This window comes from Euprymna scolopes, chromosome 1 (genome assembly GCF_053919585.1).
Source record: "Euprymna scolopes isolate OS-2025 chromosome 1, ASM5391958v1, whole genome shotgun sequence".
Lineage (NCBI taxonomy): Eukaryota > Metazoa > Mollusca > Cephalopoda > Sepiida > Sepiolidae > Euprymna > Euprymna scolopes.
In genome coordinates, this window is record NC_136482.1 from 110,317,775 (window position 1) to 110,339,704 (window position 21,930).

Consider the following 21,930-nt stretch of genomic DNA (forward strand, 5'->3'; position numbering starts at 1 on the left):
GGACAACCATCAATTAAAATATACCCTTCAAACAGGGTTGACTACTGCCACGCCCAATGATACAGGGTTACCTAGTGCTACAACTTCCACCAAATCTAGCAGACACATAAAGGACCACTCCGTTGCGCTACCTACATCCAGTGAAATACTTGCAGTATTTTTATTCTTTCTTCTTAGATCAACTTCTCACCTAGGAGGGATGTCTCGCAGCAACCGCTATGCCTGCAGGAACAAATCCGCAACACAAAAAAATTTCATAGCAATCACCGCTTTCAATGCCTACTCATATGAAGTACACGTAGGAGCATGACATCGTGGTGCAACCACTACACACATAAAACAAAAGGAACTATGTTACGCTCCCTCACGTAGGAATACAGTGAATAGGATGGAACATTCGAGAAGGCCTGTATATAAAGATTTGCCTGCCAAAAACCAAATCAGTTTCCTCTACAATTTCTCAAGAGCAGCACATGTTCAGGATAACTTCGTCTACGGGAGATGTTAAAACCTCTGCCTTGATATTAAGCGCACTGCACATGAACTTTAATACCCATCATGGAAAGTTACTACATCAAGCAAGAATTTAAATCTTCCTTTGAACAATTTTATTTCAAACTACTTCTCTTATGATAACACATGCATTCACTTATATGGATTTTTAGACTGTTTTTCTCAGAGAAAAATAATTAATTTTAAGCCTGCGTGCGCCACTCTGATCATAAAAAATCAGTAATTTCAAGCCTCTTGCTTTTCTCACAAAATCCTCACTTCATTAATCCTTCATTATGAATATTCCCCACAAGAAAACACTTATGTTGGAACGATTTAAACTAATATTCCTAATACGTAAATAAATATATATTATTTAATTGGAATTGATTATTGAGATAAGTATTATTTATTAATTTATTTATTGCGAACTATTATCCTCCTCTTTCTTTGTTGTTGTTTCACAACATTTCGGCTATTACTCTGGTCTTCGTCAGGTGGTAATTGCAACGGAATAAGAACACCTACCTGCATTCTCAGCAATTACTGCCATTCATAGTTGTTGTCGTCTCACCACGTTTTTGGCCAAGTAAGCCTCTGCCCGGCTTTGGGTAGGATTGAAACCGTACAGATTCAATGTCTCTATTCACTTTGCCACAGGCTCCGAAGGATGATAAAGGTTGGATTTTTTGGTCTTATAAATCCACGTTTTTTATTTATTCTCTGATCTTCTATGGTCGGGTTCGTACCGAATGGTATATATATTATTTAATTAGAATTCATTATTAAGATGAGTATTATTTATTAATTTATTTATTGCGGACTATTATCCTCATCTTTCTTAGTTGTTGTTTCACAACATTTCGGCCAACGTAAATAAATGCTGTTTATTTCATATTAATACAGTGATTTCCTGTTCTTGATCGAGTGTTGTTATTTTTTGGGATTTCATTTTTATTTTTTATGGTAAATGTTTACTTTAACTACAACAGATCACGACCAATTAGATTTGGTTTTTTATAGGTTTTCGGAGTCGCTGACAACAAATCTGATATTCAAACTCATCACAAATTTACCGTTTGCATGGTATTAACCCCTGAACCCTGGCACTATTTTGCGCCAAATCACTGTATTCATTAATGTTACATGTGAGCAGTTCTTATTGAAATGTACGTGGCATGGATACATAGCGGACATTTTAAATGACAGGAAATATTTTTCATAAAATAAAAAAAAAATAGTTATCTCATTAGTAATTAGATGATATATGTAGCAGCCGACACTCGCTACATTACAGGCAGAAGCTAATTCTCTCAACTCAAGATTTGAAATCTATTTTCTCCCTGGCTTGTCCAATCACAAGCCAGCTCTCTATCACGTGACAGAGTATATAAAAGGCAAAAATCTGAAACTCTCAATCTCTTTCTTGCTGCTTTGCCCAGAAGGATACATTGCCTGGGGCTGAAGCCCCAGGCAAAACGTGAGTACTACAAGCTAACATGGCCACCTTTCAAACTCATTTATTTCCACATGCGGTACCTTAACAAACATTCTTTGTCATACTAAAGAACACACATACACACACACACCTACTCTTTCTTACCACGAGACACTAACCCTTTGCCCTGTCTCTGCTATCAGACACACACTCCTACATACGTAAACACACTGGAGTCTTTGCCCTTTCTTTCTCTTTTTAACCGGCTTCCTTCATACCAACGTGTAAACGGAACTGAATTGTTCTCTTCTTCAACCAGCCGGCATGATATTAATTCTATCTTCACACAAGAACACTTCAACTTACTAACCCGTTTCTCTCTTGTACACTCTACTAACGAAAATAACAAATAAAGCTCCATTGTGTTGTCTCATTTCTATATTTTGGTGAACTCGACGTGATATGAACACGCAACCCCATTTCATTGTTCCTCATTTCTGTAAATACTTTAAATAAAATATTTTAAAAAATAGTTTTCACCTCATTTAATAGTAAAAATGATGTCACCACCCGTCCCCAATGCCCCACCCCTCAATGTAAACGGTAAATTGGGGGGGGGCGTTACTTACGGAAAAACGGTAAATTACACTGGAGAAGCACCTGTTAAATGCTGTTCAAGTTCTATAATTGAATAACCCCCCTCAAAATAAAAAAAAAACGAAAAATAAAAATGTTTTTGTAAACCGCTCGTGAAAACTTAATTTTTTAGGTCAATTAAAAATGCATCAAAAAATACGTAACACAGAAAAATGAACAACATTTTTTTGTTTTTGTTTTTGATAGCTTTCTCATTATTTCAAATGTCTAAAACGTTTTCCGCGATGTGACAAGTCATTTTACTACGCGTGTCCATGCGCGAAAGCATCATGTAAGAATAGCATAAACAAAGGCGGTGCGGTGAGATGGCACAAAATAGTGAGCGGATTCAGGGGTTAATACTATGCGAACGGTAAATTTGCGACGAGTTTGAATATCAGATTTGGGTACTCATTGGGTGTTGAGTTCCTTGGCGACCAGCAGAAAAATTTAATGAGTAAATGTTTACTTTAACTTGTGGGGGACTAGGATATATAAATCCTAATCCCGTTACAAAAGAAAAATAATTAAACGAATGGAATGAAGGAAACAAAGACTCAATTGCTGGAATAGATAAACGTGTCGTTTATTTACTGTTGAAAGAATGAATGTTTTAGATATAACACGTGTTCATGTCCGCACGGGTGTAACCATCGTTTGTTGCGGGATTAGTAGTATAGAAGAAAAAAGGAAATGTGCGTTCATCTCACGTTCGGGTCACTATCGTTTGTTCGTGCGTGGGAAGAGAAGTGAGTGATGTAGTGGAAAATGGGAATGCTAGTCCAGCATGTAGACGAAGAAAAAGATAGAGGGTTGACATCAGCTAAACTGTGCGCCATGTTAGCCATCAGCTACGCGGTGGTGTTCTCTGGCACAAGTAGTAGATAGAGAGAGAAATAGTGAGAATGTCAATCCAGTTCATGGAGAGAGAAAGCGTATAAAGTGTATGTACTGTCTGTTGGCTTTTTGTCCCACATAGTAGCAAGTGGCGTGAGGCACGCGTGTGCGCGCCTGCCGAAACGGTGGCGGCGGCTGGTGTGCCGACCACTCACCTCGGAAAGCGAGTTGGAAAAAGGGCTGGAAACAGCTTGTCTCTTGCTTTTATAGGTGTTTCCGGTGGTCTTTTGCGCATGTGTGGATTTCCTTTGAAAGGGGAAGTGACGTTGTCCATGTGTGTGTGTATGTGAGCACATGCGTGTACGTTAGTGTGTGTGTGTATACACGTAAATGTGAGTGTATGTACGCGAACGTGAATATATGTACGTGTGTGGACGTGGGCGCGTATGTTTGTATGCGTGTATGTATATGACAAGTAATATAGCTTGAAATGTGAACGCATGTTTTTGTGTGAGACTAGAAAAGGCTCGCGCAAACTACAACAGAAAACCAACGAATAAAATTTGTTTTTTTAAAGGTTTCCGGGGTCGATGACAACGAATCTGATATTCAAACCCGTCGCAAATTTACCGTTTGCATGGTATTAACTCCTGAACCCTCGCACTATTTTGTGCCAACTCGTCGCCATCGTTTATACTATTCTTACATGATGCGTTCGCGCATGGACGCGCGTAGTAAGGTGACTTGTCACATCGCGGAAGAATTTTTTAGCAGACATTTAAAATAACAGGAAAGTTTTCAAAAACAAAATGTTGTTCATTTTTCTGTGTTACGTAGTTTTTGATGCCTTTTTAATTGATCTAAAAAATTAAGTTTTCACGAGCGGTTTGGGTGCAAGTCTATTATTGGGCCGAAAATGAAGTCGGTTACATGGAAAATCTGCAAAAAAACAGTATAACGTACATACTTGTCATTGCATGTACATGTCATATTCCAAAAATCACGTAAATCGATCAAGTAGTTTTTTTTTTATTTAAGAAAATCAAATATTAAAGCACAGTTAATCGAGAATAAGTCGAAAGCCATGTTGGATCGACACTATGTCAGCTAACGCCACCTAACAGCCAAATGCGATCCACGGATCAAAGAAGGGGGAGATAATTGACATATGTATTTTTTTTTTTCCTGAAATGCTGAAAACAAACTTTTTCCTATTACAAATGCAAATTAATAAAGTAACAATAACGACTTCTTTTCCTTTTTAGGAATGTCCGATTCAGTTATTTATTTGGAATAAAATGTCCGAATCAGTTATTTATTTTGAATGAAAAAAAATATAAACTGATAAAATAAGACAACGACTTCTTTTCCTAAGAGTCAACAAATTAATAATTTCAAATACTGATTTCTCCCTAGTAAACAGTTTAATTGAGCATTTAAAGGGGATACAGTTCCGCTATCTGGCAAAACAGACTTTCTAGTTTATTTCTTGAAAACTTCTGCCGCCACATGAACTCGGCCAGGTACGAATCGACCTACGACGGGTACCACACTCCCTTTTGTTTCTTTTTTTGGCCTCTGCCCACATGCGTTCCACATGCTTTGTAGTGGCACCTGTGGTTGGATCCACAAAATGGTACCTGTGGTTGACGCTTAAGTGGCGGTACCCTTCAGCACCCAGTCTTTCATAGGCCCGCCAACAATCTGATACTATGGTCGTGCCTGGCCGAATATATCTTTTTATTATTGGGATTAGGGTCGCTGCATTTCTTGCAGGAACTGTGACCAAAAACCCATGTTTTGTAGCGTGTTCGTATCCTCCGAACACCCACAACTTCCGAGTGACTCTCCCGGTGTGACTTTTTCTCCGAGAAAACAAGCTTTCATCTATTTCGACCGAACATCCCTCACCACCAAGTATTTGGGGATGTCTCAAAAAATGTTCAACGCAAATGTTCCTGACGAACATTCGCCAATCACATATAGATTGGTTAGTCGAAATTCTGCACTCTCTTCACAGTTTTACAGCTTACATCATCGTAGGCCCATAGATACAAAAATTTTACTAGCTCCTTCAGCGGTATTTTGGAACCGGAAAAGAAACTACCTTTACGTATAGAGACGCGTGCATGCTTGCATCTCCAACAAAACCCATCAGGTCTATTTCTGGTTTGATATGTCATGTCCGTTCCACAGCGACAAATTTCTGATGCCGAAAGTAAGTTCTGAGATTGTAGGAAATCGACGACTTTTGCATTTCGCCTAAGCAAATAGCACAACTCTTCCATGTTGAGTGCATTTACATTCAAATAGTTCATTTTCAGAGAATGCAATAACCTGAGGAAATAATTAAACTATTATAATTTGTCACTGGTTATCTCCCCACAACGAAGAATGCCCGAAATCCCTAAAAATCGAAAAATTTGATTTTCTTTAAAATAAAAAAATTATTTTATTTATTTTTCTTGTATATTTTCATCTAAGTTTTTCATGTTCGCTTATTAAAGTCTGTTCTAAAACGGAAAATAACCCTCTGTTCTAAAAAAAAAAAAAAAGTTTTTTTTTTTTTTACTAGAAGTCAAGTTTATTTATTTATTTATTTATTTATTAAGTTAATTCATAATTAAAAAAGGCGATTATCTCCCCCTTCTTTGATCCGTGGATCGGATTTGGCTGTTAGGTGGCGTTAGCTGACATAGTGTCGATCCAACATGGCTTTCGACTTATTCTCGATTAACTGTGCTTTAATATTTGATTTTCTTAAATAAAAAAAAAACTACTTGATCGATTTACGTGATTTTTGGAATATGACATGTACATGCAATGACAAGTACGTACGTTATACTGTTTTTTTTGCAGATTTTCCATGTAACCGACTTCATTTTCGGCCCAATAATCGACTTGCACGTCTACAAAAGCATTTTTATTTTTCGTTTTTTTATTTTTTTTTTTTTGGAGGGGGGGGGCAATTATAAAACCTGTACAATATTTAACAGGTGTTTCTGCAGTTTAATTTATCGTTTTTTTTCCGTAAGTAACGCGCCGAGCAGAAGAACTGTTTAATTTTTCACAAAAATTCTGTTTACATTGGGGGTAGAGCGTCGAGAGCGATATGGAGTTCTTCTTAATTTATATTTATTGGTCGATGTTCTGTTGTAGTTCAAATAAACATTTATCGATTTTTTATGTAAACCAACAAATAAAAAAAAATGATGAAAAAATAATAAAAATGAATTTTTTTTTTTTCTGGTTTAATTCAGCCTTAGGGTCTAATAATGTGTTTTATATAAAAAATAAATAGTTTTTATTTTTATTTTTTTGTCTGCCAAATAATTTATGCCGCTAATCTACGCATTTACCCATCTGTGTGTGTGTGTGTGTGTGTGTGTGTGAAACAAGGGTACTAGTGCAAGTGCAGTCCGTGCTGAAATAATAACGTTATTATTTAAAAAGCCATTTTTAACATGGGGAGGGGGAGGGTGTTTTGTAACTATTCTATACTTTAACCTTATAATTGAATAAAAAAAAAACATAAAACTTTAATTAAACTTGGAAATACGATTTAATACGGATCACTAAGTGCACTAGCACCGAAACGAGATATTACATTTTTTTTTTTTTTTAATCAAACCTTATAGAAAAACGTGGGAGGAATTTTTTTTTATTATTATTGTCGTCGTCGTCGTCCAGCCGACAGGACCACAGAAAGCCTTTTTCGGTCTTTATCAACATAGGGATGCTCATGTTGAAGAAAGCTAAAAAGAGTTGTTTCGGAGTAATTTCATTCTAAATAATTTGGTACATATGCAGAATACGAACCGCGCCATTTTTTTAGATAGTGTTTTCAAATTAAATTCAATTTTTACGGTATGCTTTGTTTATTGTTAGCTAAATTTAGTACAGAATATGCCTTTTTAAACTCCCCTCCTCATGTTAATAATGGATTTCTAAATAATAATGCTATCATTTCAACACGTTCCGTAACTTAAGTGACTGAAATTATTTCAGTGAAATAAAAACTTATTTTACCATTATCGTGTAATGATGATTAAATGGTGCTAGCGATTCTTAAGTTTGAATAAATTGAAAAACTTTAAACCATAAAATAAAAATCTCATTAATTAAAAAAAAAAAAAAAAAAACTTTTTACAAAATAATTTATAAACAAGCAAATATTTTCTGAATTCGTAACTTTGAGACTATATATTAATAATCTCTGAAATTTTTATAACTGCTGTGGTGGCCGAGTGGTTAAGGCGTTGGACTTGAAATCCAATGGGTTATACCCGCGCAGGTTCGAATCCTGCCCGCAGCGTGATCTTTTAGTTCTTATAATAAAAACTTACTATATCTCCATTTTACTTGAGAATTATTGTGGAGAAATTTAGTATTTCGTGGTAGGAATTAATATAATTAACTTGATTTAAGCCTATTTTCAACTATTAAAAAAAAAAGGTAAATCTAGCAGCGCCGAAATGGAGATAGAATAGGAGAACTATAATTACACATTCATTTTTTTTTTTTTTTAATTTCTTTAAATCAAAAATAAGGGAAAATAAAAACGCATTTCTATTGTAAACATGATTTTTTTTTTTTTTTATCTAATCACTTTCACCCGGACAACGCTAGGTATATATAGCTATCTCATAATAATTCAATAATAATAAATACGTGTAATAAAATATTAACAGAATATTTATTTTAATATCTTTTTTAGGGTTCCTTTCTAGAATAATGTCTCCTCCTAGGAGAAATACAGAGTATTAAGCTTTATTTGTACTACCGCTAATCAAAAAAAAACATTATTATTATTATTTATTATTATTTTAGAAGAAAATCCGTTGATAAAACCTGTTTGTACGATCATGATTTTATGTTATTGAGATTTATTAATGTGTAGAAAAGTAATATTTAAAATTTCGTGAAACAAAAGTTTATTTTTTTTTGATTTTCAAGTGGTGTGCGAAATAGAAGTTCAACTAGCGTCCTTGTTTCAAGGGCAATAACTCGATTCGACTTGATCGAGTTAGTGTTCTTGAAATTTATCGCAAAGTACAAAAAATAAGAATTGCTTCCGTAAGTCAAGATATGACAGCTTGTATTATTTATTTTTTGTATTAGAAATTAGGTAAAAGGTTTTCAAAAGTGTGGGTAGAGAGTAGTATCGTTGGTCATCTTTTTCTATCATACTCTTAACCAGACACATTTTGACCCATTCGTCCAAGCACGATTTTTTATAATTTTCAATCGTTTTTATTTCAACAGTCACCACAATACCACATTTACTCAATGCGTTATCCTATTTTAAGTTATTCGAATATTTAAACTTACATGTATTTACAAACTAAAAATACTTACAATTTTCATGAAAAATGATGTGTGTGGGAGACTGGGAGACAATGAAAACACCCAGGAACACGTTGGAGCCAAAGAGAGTTTATATATAAACATTAAAAAATATGTTTCGAAAAAGTTATCAAAAAAACAAATATATAACAAATAAATGTTATCAAAGGCAAGATAAGTTACTTTTCTACCTAACTGGATATATTTTTTGTGTTTTTATTCAATGTATATTTATTCAGTTCGAAAAACATACAGTGTTTACCGATGTATTGGAAAATTCAAGATGGCGTCTCACACAAAGGTGTTATAAATAAAAAACTAAACTAAATACTATTAAAAACCCGCCGAATATATGTCAACCTATGTCACGGTAACATATATTGAGCGAGTTTTTAACAGTATTTTAACCGGTTTTTTATTTATAACACCTTTTCCCAAACTTACCGTGTTAAAGAGAGAATCAGACGCCATCTTGAATGTTCCAATACATCGGTAAACACTGTATGGTTTTCGAGCTGAATAAACATGTTACATTGAATAAAAACACGAAAAATGTATCCAGTTTGGTAGAAAAGTAACTTATCTTGCCTTTGATAACATTTATTTGTTATATATTTGTTTTTTTGACAACTTTTTTGAATCTATGTGTACAGTAATACAAACCCATATGTTGTAATGGGTTTGAATACGGATAATTTAGCTGACTAAAATGGTAACCCTAAAATTCGTATTACATGATATCTAGATAAGGTCACTGATCAGACAGAACATGAAGAGGAGGGAGGGGAGTACCAGGTCCATTACTCCTGGGTACATTTAATCTATTTTAGTGATATTACATTTTTGGAAAGTGCTAAGAACAGTGTTAACAATTAATAAATATCGAATTAAATTGACAAAAAGATTAATAAAAAGATGAATGACTCACCAGTTAGCATACGAGTCGCCTTCCATAAGTTTCCAGACATTTTTTGTGTGAGCACTTTTTTTGATAGTTCACACATGAACCTCTAGTCTCCTTCAAAGTAATCTCCTCCGGCTGCAATGCACTTGTTGTATGTTTCGCGCAAATCTTCTGCATCTTCATTTCCTTGTGAATAATTGTGTGCATAGTTCCTACACTGACATCTAACTGTGCACATATTGTCTCTAGAGACACACGACAGTCCTTATCCATTAACTACTTTATTTGGCCAATCAACTCCAATACCTCTCATCATCCCTCACAGACTTTTTTGAATGTTTTATGCCATTCAAAAACTGATGATCGATTCATGCAAGAGTGTCCAAAAGCAGTCTGAAGAATTCCATACGTTTCTGTTACTTTAAACAGAATTATATTACATATTGTTCTTCTATAGTGTCCTCACGTTCAGATTGCATTTTTGAAATTTACCATCTATGACAATCAGTCTTTAGTAGGGTGTATTCCAATTCCTGCTGTAGCTGTTTATTTGAACATGAAATCATAAAAATTGGTCAGTCATCTCGTAAGATGCATAGCAATAACATAGTGAATTTTCAAGAGGCTATGACAATTTTAAATGCCTGTACAAAAATTGTCTGGAAATTTATTGAGTAAGTGCTAACTAAACAATGGGATTTGGGAAGTGAAATGAGGAAATATAAATGAACAAACAAAATTTATTTATATATCAACAGAAATGTAAACTATGCTTTGAAATACCAAATTTTGTTGCAAAGTTTTAAAGTTCTTGAATAAGAAACAGACAAAGTTTATTTCAAAGTTTGTGCATGTGCGCGTGTGTGTTAGAGAGTTTAGCTTTTAGATGCCATCTGTTCACTGGAGATCGAGCATTAGGCTTAAAGGGATTTTAGTGTCTCTCATTACAGTCTTCTTGGATGTTTATTGCACATCGATTTCTACTCTGCCACAATACAACTAGATAAAAATAAGTCGAAAATGAACATCCTTTAGCATGAAATATAAAAATAAAACAGTTTTCTGGGATAGGCGTTTGGAGGGTTGAGGTCGGCAGATGTCCAGGAAGAACCCTGAATGCAGAACATGCAGAATAAGATGTTTTGCATTTGCAAAACATCTTATTCTGCATGTTTTTTAAATGGGATTTTGTTCAGTCAACAAGTAAGGAAACCTTCTTTAATTTGAATGCAACTACCTAACTTTGAACATTCTGAGAGCAATCTATTTTTTTGTACATAAAAGAACACTTTTATTATAGTTTTTTTTTTTACAGAGGCATCACCACTTATCAAGACCCAGAGACCACTCGAGGATAAGGGTTAAGAGTATACAGTAGTCAATTGGACAATATAGTAATCGTTAGTAATAGAAATTCGATAAATTTGTTAACTTAAGTGGAACGGCTCATCAAAAACTTGTTCATGTTGGCCTTAAAGGCAGTCAGATTGTAGTCTACTGGAAAGCAAGAAAACGGAAGACAGTTCCACAGGCATGCACTTCTAAGAAAGAAGCTTTGTTCATGGAATCTACCTTTTGGTTTTGGCAGAGATAAAGAGTGGGGGGGGGGAATTATTGATAGTGTTTTCAGCTAAACGAGTGTTTCTTGTGAAAGTTTGGCGTGGAGGGACTATAGATTGAAGCAAGCACAGTCAAGCACTTGCCATGAAAATAACGATAAAGCAGAGACAAACTCGCAACATCTCTTCTGTGAGATAGAGGTTTCAGGGAAGAGAAAAGGACATCTCCTATGAGGCTACGAAGTCTATTTTGAACTCTATCAAGGCAGGACAAGTCCTTTCTAGCAACTCCTGCTCAGATGTGGCAACAGTACTTCATCCTTGGACGTACCTGGCTCTTATATAGATAGAGAATTGCATCAACAATGAGATATCTCCTGGATCGATAGAAGGATCCCACCATTTTTCCAGCAGCCTTGGCCACAGATTTGATGTATGTGTTCCATTTCAAATCAGGAGTAAAAGTTAAGCCCAAAGCTTGTCAAAACATGAGGTGTCCCCAAGAGAAGGGCCATTCATTTCAATTGATGCCAGATGAAGATCAGATTGTTGATGATGTAAAGATAAAAGCTTGGTTTTAGATGCATTAAAAGTAACCAGCCACTCCTTTCTCCATTGTACCACATGTTCAAGATCAGAGGAGAGAGAATCAGAGAGAACTTGGTCGTTTACAGTCTTAGATGTGCTACCATAGATGGTAGAGTCATCAGCATAAATGTCTATGAATGATGTAAGGATGTGATTTGGAAGATCATTAATGTAGATCAGGAAAAGAGTTGGGCCCAGGATGGATTTCTGAGGGACTCCAACATTAATACTGTGAGCTTCTGATTTCTGCCCATCAACTACTACTCTTATGAACCTATCAGAGAGTAATGATTTAATAATTTAGAAGACATTTCCAGCTATGGTATAGCTGAAGATCTTGTGAAGTAAACCTTTATGCCATACTCTATCAAAGGCGTTTGATATGTCAAGAGCAATTGCCTTAGAAAGGTTGCCTCTGTCGAGTGATTTGCTAATCCTATGAGATATAACTGTAAGCACATCTTCTGTAGATCTAGCAGAACGGAAACCATATTGTGTGTCACTAAGAAGGTTATTTTTGCTGAGATGGTTGATTACTTCTCTATTTAACACAGATTCCAGTAACTTACTCATGATGCACAGGAGACTTATTGGCCTGTACTGAGAGGGAGATGAGCGATCACCTGAATTCTTAAATACAGGGCATACTGATCAGATTTTCTAGGGTGATGGGAAGCAATTCTCCTTAAGACAATGTTTAAAGAGTTTTGTAAGTATAGGCGCTAGTTTTGGTTGAAGTTTTTTGAGTACTATAATTGGAATACCATCAGGGCCGGTTCCTTTATTGGAATCAAGGTTTTTGATTAGCTTGACAACATCACATACAGATATTTGTATATCACATAGCGTGTTTGTTTTCTGATACAAGAGGAAATATTGGAGGTTGGTGGCCTTGGTCGCAAAGGGTACAATTAGCTGCAAAATTCTTGGCAAAGAGTTTCACTTTGTCTGATGCTGACGATATTACCTCAGGTCCATTGATGATAGTTGGGACAGGCACACCCTTCTGTTCAGAATCCTGTTTGCTATTTGCCAAAACTGGTGGGAACCAAGCCGCTGCTCAGCTACTTTGGACTTGATGGACTGAGCATACAACTCTCTTGCATTCTTTATTACTTTCTGACAATGGTTGCTGGCAGTCCTGAAAGCGGCTTTAGTCTCAAAAGCTGCAAACATAATCAGTTTTGCAAGAACTTTTCTTTGTTATTGCCTAATTTAATAATTTAATACATTTATTGCCTAATTTAATAATTTAATACATATTATTTTCATCTCAGTCTTGTGTGTCTTCTGTACCACTTTATTTCAGCATTATTCAACTTTGGCAAGTGGGAACAGAACCGCTCCTTTTTACTATTTTGAACCTAATTTTTACTATTTTGAACCTCATACTAATTTTAACATACTACACTAGATTTAGAAAATAAATGATAACAGCTCCTCTAAGTTGACTTAAATTCTACTTTGTGTCCAGATTGGAATCAAAGAATAAGGGAATATCAGAATGCTTTATTTTCAAACTGAAGTTTGGCTATTAATAGTATTTTTAATCCTTCTTTGGAATACTTGAATAAATTACAGAACACCTTAGAATATATTCAACATATCATGTTACACAAACTGAAATGCATGACTTTCTTTTAAATATTTTCATCAAACTATAACACTGCAGATGTTAGCAATAACGACATTGTTTTTTACATTTTTACTCATTTATATTATGAAAAAAGCACCTAAATTAATAATAACATCAATGTATTAATAACATCAATACCACCCAAAGAAAAATTAATTTTTCATGCAATAAACAGATGTCTAATAATTTCCCAGTTACTATAAACTATTACTAAACTGTTCTTCCTTTGTAAGTTAAAAATAATAAAACAAAATATTATTGCAAATATTGTCATTGACACAATTATACATATCAATATTCAGTTTATTTATTTCTTCACTGAAGAACGTACTTTACTAAACTCTTACGTTTGGGGAAATAATTACTGCAGTTTTTATTAGAAATTTTTTTTAATTCAGTATTTTAAGACGTTAGTTTACTAATTATCTTCAAAATAGTTCAAAAAAAAAAAAAAAATTATTTTTCAAGATATTTTTACAAGTTATTTCTTCAAATTGAAAATTTGACTGAATTTTTGTTTGTTTTTTGACATCCTGATAGCATATTGTATTCTAAATATTTTTTTCCAAAAGGAAATATGCAGTTTTTTTTCCAGTTACAAATTAATTTAAAGCTTTCATCTTTCAAACAAATTAATTTCAAGCACAATAAAAAATTTACACGGAAATTAATAAAAACAATTATGATAAGCCACTTCTTATAACTAGGTATGGGAAAAAATGGTAGAATAAAGATAGGGGAACATAGTTTTGGAAGCCGATTTATCATAATTTTTTGTAGGTTTCCAACTACTTTTTGATTGCATTTGAAAGATTAAAGACTAAAGTTAATTTCCAAAAGGTTATATTTTCATAGCGTGCTAACAAAGTCAGCTAAATTTTGTAGTTAAATAAATTCATTGTAAAAATCCTTTGAAAGATAAATATTAATTTTCTGGGTCTATTTCAAAGAGAATTAGTAAAATAAAGTCCTAGGATATCGAATTAGACTGTATACGGTAATAACTTTAGTCAAAATCACCTTTTTTGATTATCGATTACGTTGGTCAACAACAAATTTGTTGTCAGCATTATTTTCAGCTAATTTAGGACGAATCTGATGCACTGAATCCAAAAAATTACATTGGTTTTGCTCAAGTAGGTCAAGTCATTTAGCTATGGCAACAAGTTGCTTTTTTGTTCACGTGTACAAATGTATGGAGCATTTTAGAAGATGTTGGTGGAGTGAAATGCGATGTTTTAATTGGAAATTATTATTTTAATCACAAGAAGCATTCAGGTCTGATAGTTCTGGGTGGTATTGTCAAAAGGGGATCAGTATTAAGTCATCAAACCTTCATAATCTTCCAAAATTGGTGCTCAACATACACAAATAAGGAAACCTGTGTGGTAGGAATTGGTGTCTCGCAAAGAAAGGAACATCATCTCCAATTCTCTGGGTACTCTTGCATAATTTGACCAAAATTCTTGTGATTTCCCGTCAAGACCGGATCAGGCGAGACTAGCAATTATTGGTGTCAGTCGAGCATTGTTCAAATGTTGAAATGCTAATTCGACTTTAAAAAGTTTTTTTTTAATGTTTTTAGTAATTTTTTATTTTATGATTAGTTATTTTTAATGATTCATTTAATTTGTATATTTTTTTTGTACTTCAATTTCTGGGAGTTTGCTTAGCCAATGAAAAAGCGATATGTAAATGAAAGCAGACGACATTCGAATTGGAAGAAATTGACTGAACCCCAAAAAAGCTGACAACAACTATATTTTCAGACTCACCAAATAGAAAAATGACAGGCAAGGAAATAAATCTGTGCATGCTAGAAAAAACAAATGGAAACACCGATGCAGACAATCTCATATTGCCAGGAAAAGAAATTTCTTTCCCAAAAGAATGAGGTGCACCAATTGTAAACACAAATGTTTACTAAAAAAAAAAGATTGTGTGTAAAAGATGGCTTCTCCTGGCAGTGTACCAATGAACAATGTAGACAATGGGGATCGTTAACTTTCTGAAAGAAATTTGTCAGGAGTATTTCCTGAGGAATCCCCGGTAGATAGGAGACCCAGGGTACACTGTAGAAATTGATGAATCTCTATTCAACCGAAGAAAACATAACGTTGGGAGAATCCTTGAACCGCTCTGGGTCAAAACAGCGCAACAAGCAAGAATGTGGGACCAGCCGGGAGCTTCTGGGTACATATTTACTTGAATTTATGTGGAGACAAAAATTTGGAAACGATCCTTTTGTCTCCATCATAAATCACATTTCCGAAAGCTATCCGGTTCGGGGGGGGGGGCTTCCTTCCATTTCCTCTCCCCCATCACCTCCCTCTTTGCTGTCGATGGCCAATCAACAGTCGACCGAAGTAAAAGATTCCTAAGGAAATATCCTCATCTCAAGAAACTTCTTCTGCCGGCAATTAACAATCGTAAAAAAGAAAAAAAAAATGACTGAACAAAAAGTCTTGAAAATAATATAAAAAACAGGAAAAAAATACGGTTAAAGAAAAACAAAAAAATTGTACTTACACCTAACATTTATACAGGTAAGCAGCCTTTTCTTGAACATAACAATATTTACATAACTTTTTACATCGTAGCTGTTGATAAATATACTAAAATAAATTAAATAAACATATTTGCTTTTTTCAAGGTAGGTTTTTTGTTATTTTTTGATAATTTGCATTTGTATTTTTTTTTTTTTTTTGGTTTGTTTTGCTTTTTTCCTTAGTCTGCATTTGTTATGCCGCTTGGCTGACACCGATGATTGCTGGTCTCGCTCGATCCGGGCTTGACGGGAAATCACGTGAATTCAGGTCAAATTATGCAGGAGTACCGACAAATGATATCAAAGGCAAGATAAGTTATTTTTCTCCCAAACTGGATACTTTTTAGTTTTTTTGGGTTTTTTTTTTTTGTTTTAATGTAAAATGTTTATTCGGTTCGCAAAACAAGTAGTGTTGAGCGAGCGCTACCGAAGAACAAGAAAAATGGCCGCAATGTCTCTTTACATTTTTGAAGTCTCAACAAAGATTTAAAAATAAGAAATGAAACAAAATGGTGAATGAAACCCACCCAATAAATGTTACCGTGACATTTATTGGGTGGATTTCATTCACCATTTTGCTTTATTTCTTATTTTGAAGTGATTATCAAAACTTGAAAAATGTAAATAGAAATTGCGGCCATATTTTCTTTTCGGGTAGCGCTGAATATTACCTACTTTTCGAACCAAATAAATATTTTACATTAAATAAAAACAGTAAAAACTTATTCAGTTAGGTAGAAAAGTAACCTATCTTGCTTTGCATAACATTTGTTATATATATATATATATATATATATATATATATATATATATATATATATATGTGTATATGCATGTGTGTGTGTATGCATGTGTGTGTATATGCATATATAATATGTGTGTGTATGCATATATATGTGTGTGTGTATATATGCATATATATATATATGTGTGGGTGTGTGTATATGCATATATATGTGTGTGTGTGTATATGCATATATATGTATATATATATGTGTGTGTGTGTGTGAGTACTGCCGAAAAATAAACAAAATGCACTAGAATTCCAACGTATATGCCCAAGAGGGACGAATTCTCTTCCATGACAACGCTCACCCGCATGTTGCTCAACTAACCCTGCAGAAGCTGAACGAATTGGCTATGAGACTCTGCCTTATCCGCCATATTCACAGTTCTCTCGCCCACTTTTTCAAGAATCTCGACAACTTCCTGCGCAAAAAATGTTTCAAAAGCTGAGATGATGCCAAATCGGCTTTCAATGACTTCATCGCTTCCAGAACTCTGGATTTCTATGCTAATGCGATAAATAAACTTGTTTCTCGGTGGCAAAAATGTGTTGATTCTGATGCTTCTTATTTTGATTAATAAAGTTTATTATGAAAGAAGTTTTGATCTTTTGAAGTTGAACGTCAAAAAACAACATTATTTTTGTACCAACCTAATACATTATGCACGTTTGTCTCCATGTGGAGTACACTAATGAGTTGGGCGATAGATAAGCAGAATGTTGTAAGTTATATAATTCCTCGTCATTCCTCTCGTTTAAGTGCAAGTGGGTCTGCATGGTTAAAAGTGATGGATGCAAGTGAGTCTGCCTTGCCAAGTACAATTGGGTCTATACTGGTGTTATTGATGGATTGAATAGCATCAATATGCATGCATGAATATGTACCAAGATTGCTTAAGAATCGGAGGTGTTTGTTCTGGAGAGGTCGAGCATGGTTGCACGTGCCGAAACTAGCAGTATCTCCAATGTGGTCTGTGTGGTTGTCGTTGATGCGAGTGCATCTGTCTCCATTGTATCGTGAATTTCATGGGAGATTCGGCGTTAAACATACGTTGATAATCACCGCTGGCAACAATGTAGGTAAAATCCTGTTGCTGGGCATATTGTCCAACATGCTGGCTATGATATCGCTAATCTGTAGGGGGACCGTGTGTTTGGCACTAATTCATTGTAGTCGGAGTCCATTTCGTAGAGAAGGTATGTTTTGTTTGATTTTCTATTTTTGAGCGATTATTGGCATAAATCGCTACTTTATTGATTCCAGTCTCACTAGTTTGTAAGGAGGTCCATGTTTGCGTATGTCACCATTTTATTGAAGTCGAAGCCACAATGTTGTTGAACTTGGTAAGCTGGCTAGGATCCTTTAAGTATAAAATTGGGCTTCTACAAGTGCAAACCAAAATGTGGGGTCGTCTACCCAAAAAGATGGTATTTTTACTATCGCAAGCGTAGTCGAATTTGATGACACAGTGTTGGTCTCCATTGTGTGCCGCATGGATGTTTTAGTCCGCCACTGTAGTCTGGTAACGCCTCGATTACTGTCTGTACACCAGAGGAGTTATGATTTATTAAATTAATAAAATGTTCGCCATCGCCATTTTATCAGTGATGTTATTTGAAATGTGCGGTTCAGATTCTGTCTGAGCATCCATTCCGAATTCATGTTTGGAGTCACCAATTTTATAGGATGCAAGTAAGGAAGTCACCAATTTATAATCAGTGAATTTATATTAGTGGGACCATTAAAAGTAAATTTAACGGAGTCGTCAATCCGTAGATAGGATTACCAAATTACATCTCACAATAAAGAAATAAAAAAAAATTCAGGAAAAGACGATACTTGACAAAGAACACAAAATCACTGAATTAATATAAGGTAAATAACATTTATTTACATGTTAGGAATATTAATTTAAATTATTCCAACATAAGTGTTCTCTTGTGTGGAATATTCATAATGAAGGATTAATGAAGTGAGGATTTTGTGAGAACAGCACGAGGCTTGAAATTACTGATTTTTTTTATAAGAGTGCCGCACGAAGGCTTTAAGTCCATGTGGCTATTTTTTACAATATATAAGCGAATGTGTGTGTGTGTGTGTGTGTGTTCATAACAATTGTTCAAAATAAAATTGTTTAGACGGAGATTCCTCGCTCGATGTAGGAAATTTCCATGCTGGGTATTGAAGTTTATGCCTGTCGCGCGTAAAATCATAATGCGGGTTTTAACGTCTCCTGCAAATGGAGTTTCTTCGAACGTGTCAAACTTGTGAAATTGAAGAGAAAAACTGGTTTGATTTTGTGACATTCTTAGTGATGCTATTTTACGTCTAAATAGACGGAATTCAACATATGTCATAACCACAGGCAGCGGTGATGGTTACTTGTGGAACTTGTAGGGGGAAAGAATTTTAAGTGAAATTAAATTTCTCTGCCCCAAACAAAATAAGAAAAAAAAAGGATCAAGTAAAGAATAGATACCCCGTAGCAGAAGACGAATACTGGCAAACATTTCAAGTGACACCGGTTGTTCGACATTGCCGTTGGTTGTTTGTAAACACGTCAAATAGCAGACATGGTCGAATGTTCGCAAGCAAGATTTTTTTAAAAATATATTTACAAAACTTTTTAAGATTTAAAAGAAAAAATATATATTTACAAAACATGTTTTTTAATATTAAATATTGTGAGAAATTCCATATACATTCGCCATCTTTCTTATTTAGGCGGCCCACACAGTTATGGTAGTCGGCCGTCATTGGTTTATTTTGAATGAGTCAGGTGATTTGCTTGGCGCCCTTTTTTTGTATCATGCTTTTATTTTTCAGTCCACGCAAGAACTCGGCAAAGAGATGAACTCCAAATCAGCGGCTCCCACATGAGAAGGGAACTACATCAATTCCATCATGCTATATCACCAAACTGTTGGTGAACAAAAGATCACATCTCTACAAGCAGACAATTTTATATTGCTGAAATTATCCTAATTACAGAATGTCATTAATGAACATTTTTTTTATTTTTATTTACCAAATATTGGATCTAATTTCAATTCATTTAGAGTTTCAAGTGACTCGCATTATGCCTTATTATAGGCGCCAACATTTCCGCCGAATCCACCATGAACGTACATGAATCCTTTCCAGGAACAACGAACTACCACTCCGTCAATAAGAGTTCATACTACTATGCAATGTAATACAGACAAAACTGGCCACCGTTTTGCAAATGGACAATACCAGAACCAATAAACTTTCATTGCTGTTACTTTTGAATACATTTTGAGTTTGAAAATATATGGCTTTTGTATTTGTGGATTCTTTTGCCTCTGCAGGGAGTAAATTGGGATGTGAGAAATAATTTCTTACAATATTTACAATACTTTTAAGGATTAAAAAAAAACAAACATTTTATTTACACAAAACTTTTTAATGTAAGAAATAAAACGAACGTATTTACACAAAATATATTTAAATAAATGGGTGTCTTTCTGAGTGCGTTTTTTTTTAATATATTTACAGAACTTTTTAATAAAACTAATAATAATATACATAAATGGTAAATTTTTACGACGTGCCCCAGTGTATTATAAACACCCCAACCTCCCTATGTTAAGAACGGCTTTCAGAATAAACAAACCCAACCTCAAAAGCTGTTCTTAACAGGGGGAGGTTGGGGGAAGGAGAGGTTGAAATCCGTTCTTAACATAGGAGGATAGGGGTGTTTATACTATGCTGGGGCAGGTTTTAAAATAATACTAAATAAATAAATAAGCCTACGTTATAACTGAGAATTTTGGATAATGTCAATTAAAAAATACATAATTAAAAAAAAAATAAATAACCAAACTTTTTAATGGTAGAAACAAATATCTTTCTTTGTGCGTTTTTAATACAATTCAATATTTATTTAAAGTGCGATGTATGTAGGTGGTCAGTGAAGGAGAAATCCTTCTAGACCGAAGCAATTTTTTTTTGCATAATAAAATCACAAGTATAAGCAACTGAGATTTAAAAAATATATTTTATTCACATATTTTTTATAACTTTTATATTTATAAAGATGAAGTGTGGTATTACAAGATACAAATTTTTTTATAATTTTCATTTTTATTAAAAAAAAAAAATAAAAAAAAAAGCTTGCTATTTGCTTATTTCTCCACAAGGGCAAATCTAATACAAGTTTAGCGTCCGAAATTCTCAGTTTCTACTGTTTTGTAATTAATATAAAGTGTTCCAAGATAAATTTGACACATTGCCGGCCGGCTGAAGAAGATAATAGTTCCGTATTTGTGCGCGCACGTGCTTAACCGCAGTAGTCGTCGAAACAAAAGAGAAAGAAAAGACAAAGTCCCTAGTGTGTTGATGTGGAGGAGTACGAGTTGTATTGATATATGTTCTTTAACATGACAAAGAATGTTCATTTCAGGGTATCGCATGTGGAAACAAATAGTAGTTAGAAGAGAAGGTTGTTTGTACTCACGTTAGATCTGAGGACCAAAGCCCCCTGGCGATGTTTGCTGTTGGGCAGATGAGCTAGAAAAAGGGTTAATGGTTTCCAGTTTTGCCTTTTTACGATCACGAATATTGCATGTGTGTAAACCACGGATGTACACGGAACCAAAATGTTGCTTGTACAATCACTTAATATTTCTAGCGAGTCGCTACAGCCTTATTCAAAAGTCCCATAAGGAAAGTAGTCCGTTGTTATTAATTCTTATAGAAAATGTACGGAATGGGTGCGTGTGTGCATAAATGTCATTTTGGAGTGCCCGCGTGGCATGTGTAATTATGGTTTGGACAGATTTGAAAACGACGATGAGATGAAAACGAGAGGCATGTTCTCGTGTCACGTTGGACTGAGAAGAGAGGAAGAAAGAAGGAAAAAAAAGAAGAAAGAATTTTGTTGCGTTTAAATACTTTTTGAACCGGCTCAAGTACAAGATTGCTGCTGCTGGTATTTGGTTTTTGGAAAAGCGTTAAAAGACAATCTTCTAAATGTTCTCATTGGTTGCTTGTGTCACATGGTATTGTCTTCAACTACGTCCACCAGAAATAGGTTCATTTTACTTTTGTTGTGAGAAAAGCGTATAGGCGTATTTGAAATTATGTCGTTGCTGGAAGAACTTTTTTTTTTGTACAAATGCGTGGGAAAATTAAA

The 21,930-nt window shown here is 34.5% G+C and overlaps 1 non-coding gene across 1 annotated transcript; it reads left to right on the forward strand.

Moving 5' to 3' along the window:
• The first annotated feature begins 7,636 nt into the window (after positions 1-7,636).
• On the forward strand, positions 7,637-7,718 carry Trnas-uga (transfer RNA serine (anticodon UGA)). Its single transcript has one exon. It is a non-coding gene; the product is annotated as a tRNA-Ser (tRNA).
• The last annotated feature ends 14,212 nt before the right edge of the window (positions 7,719-21,930 follow it).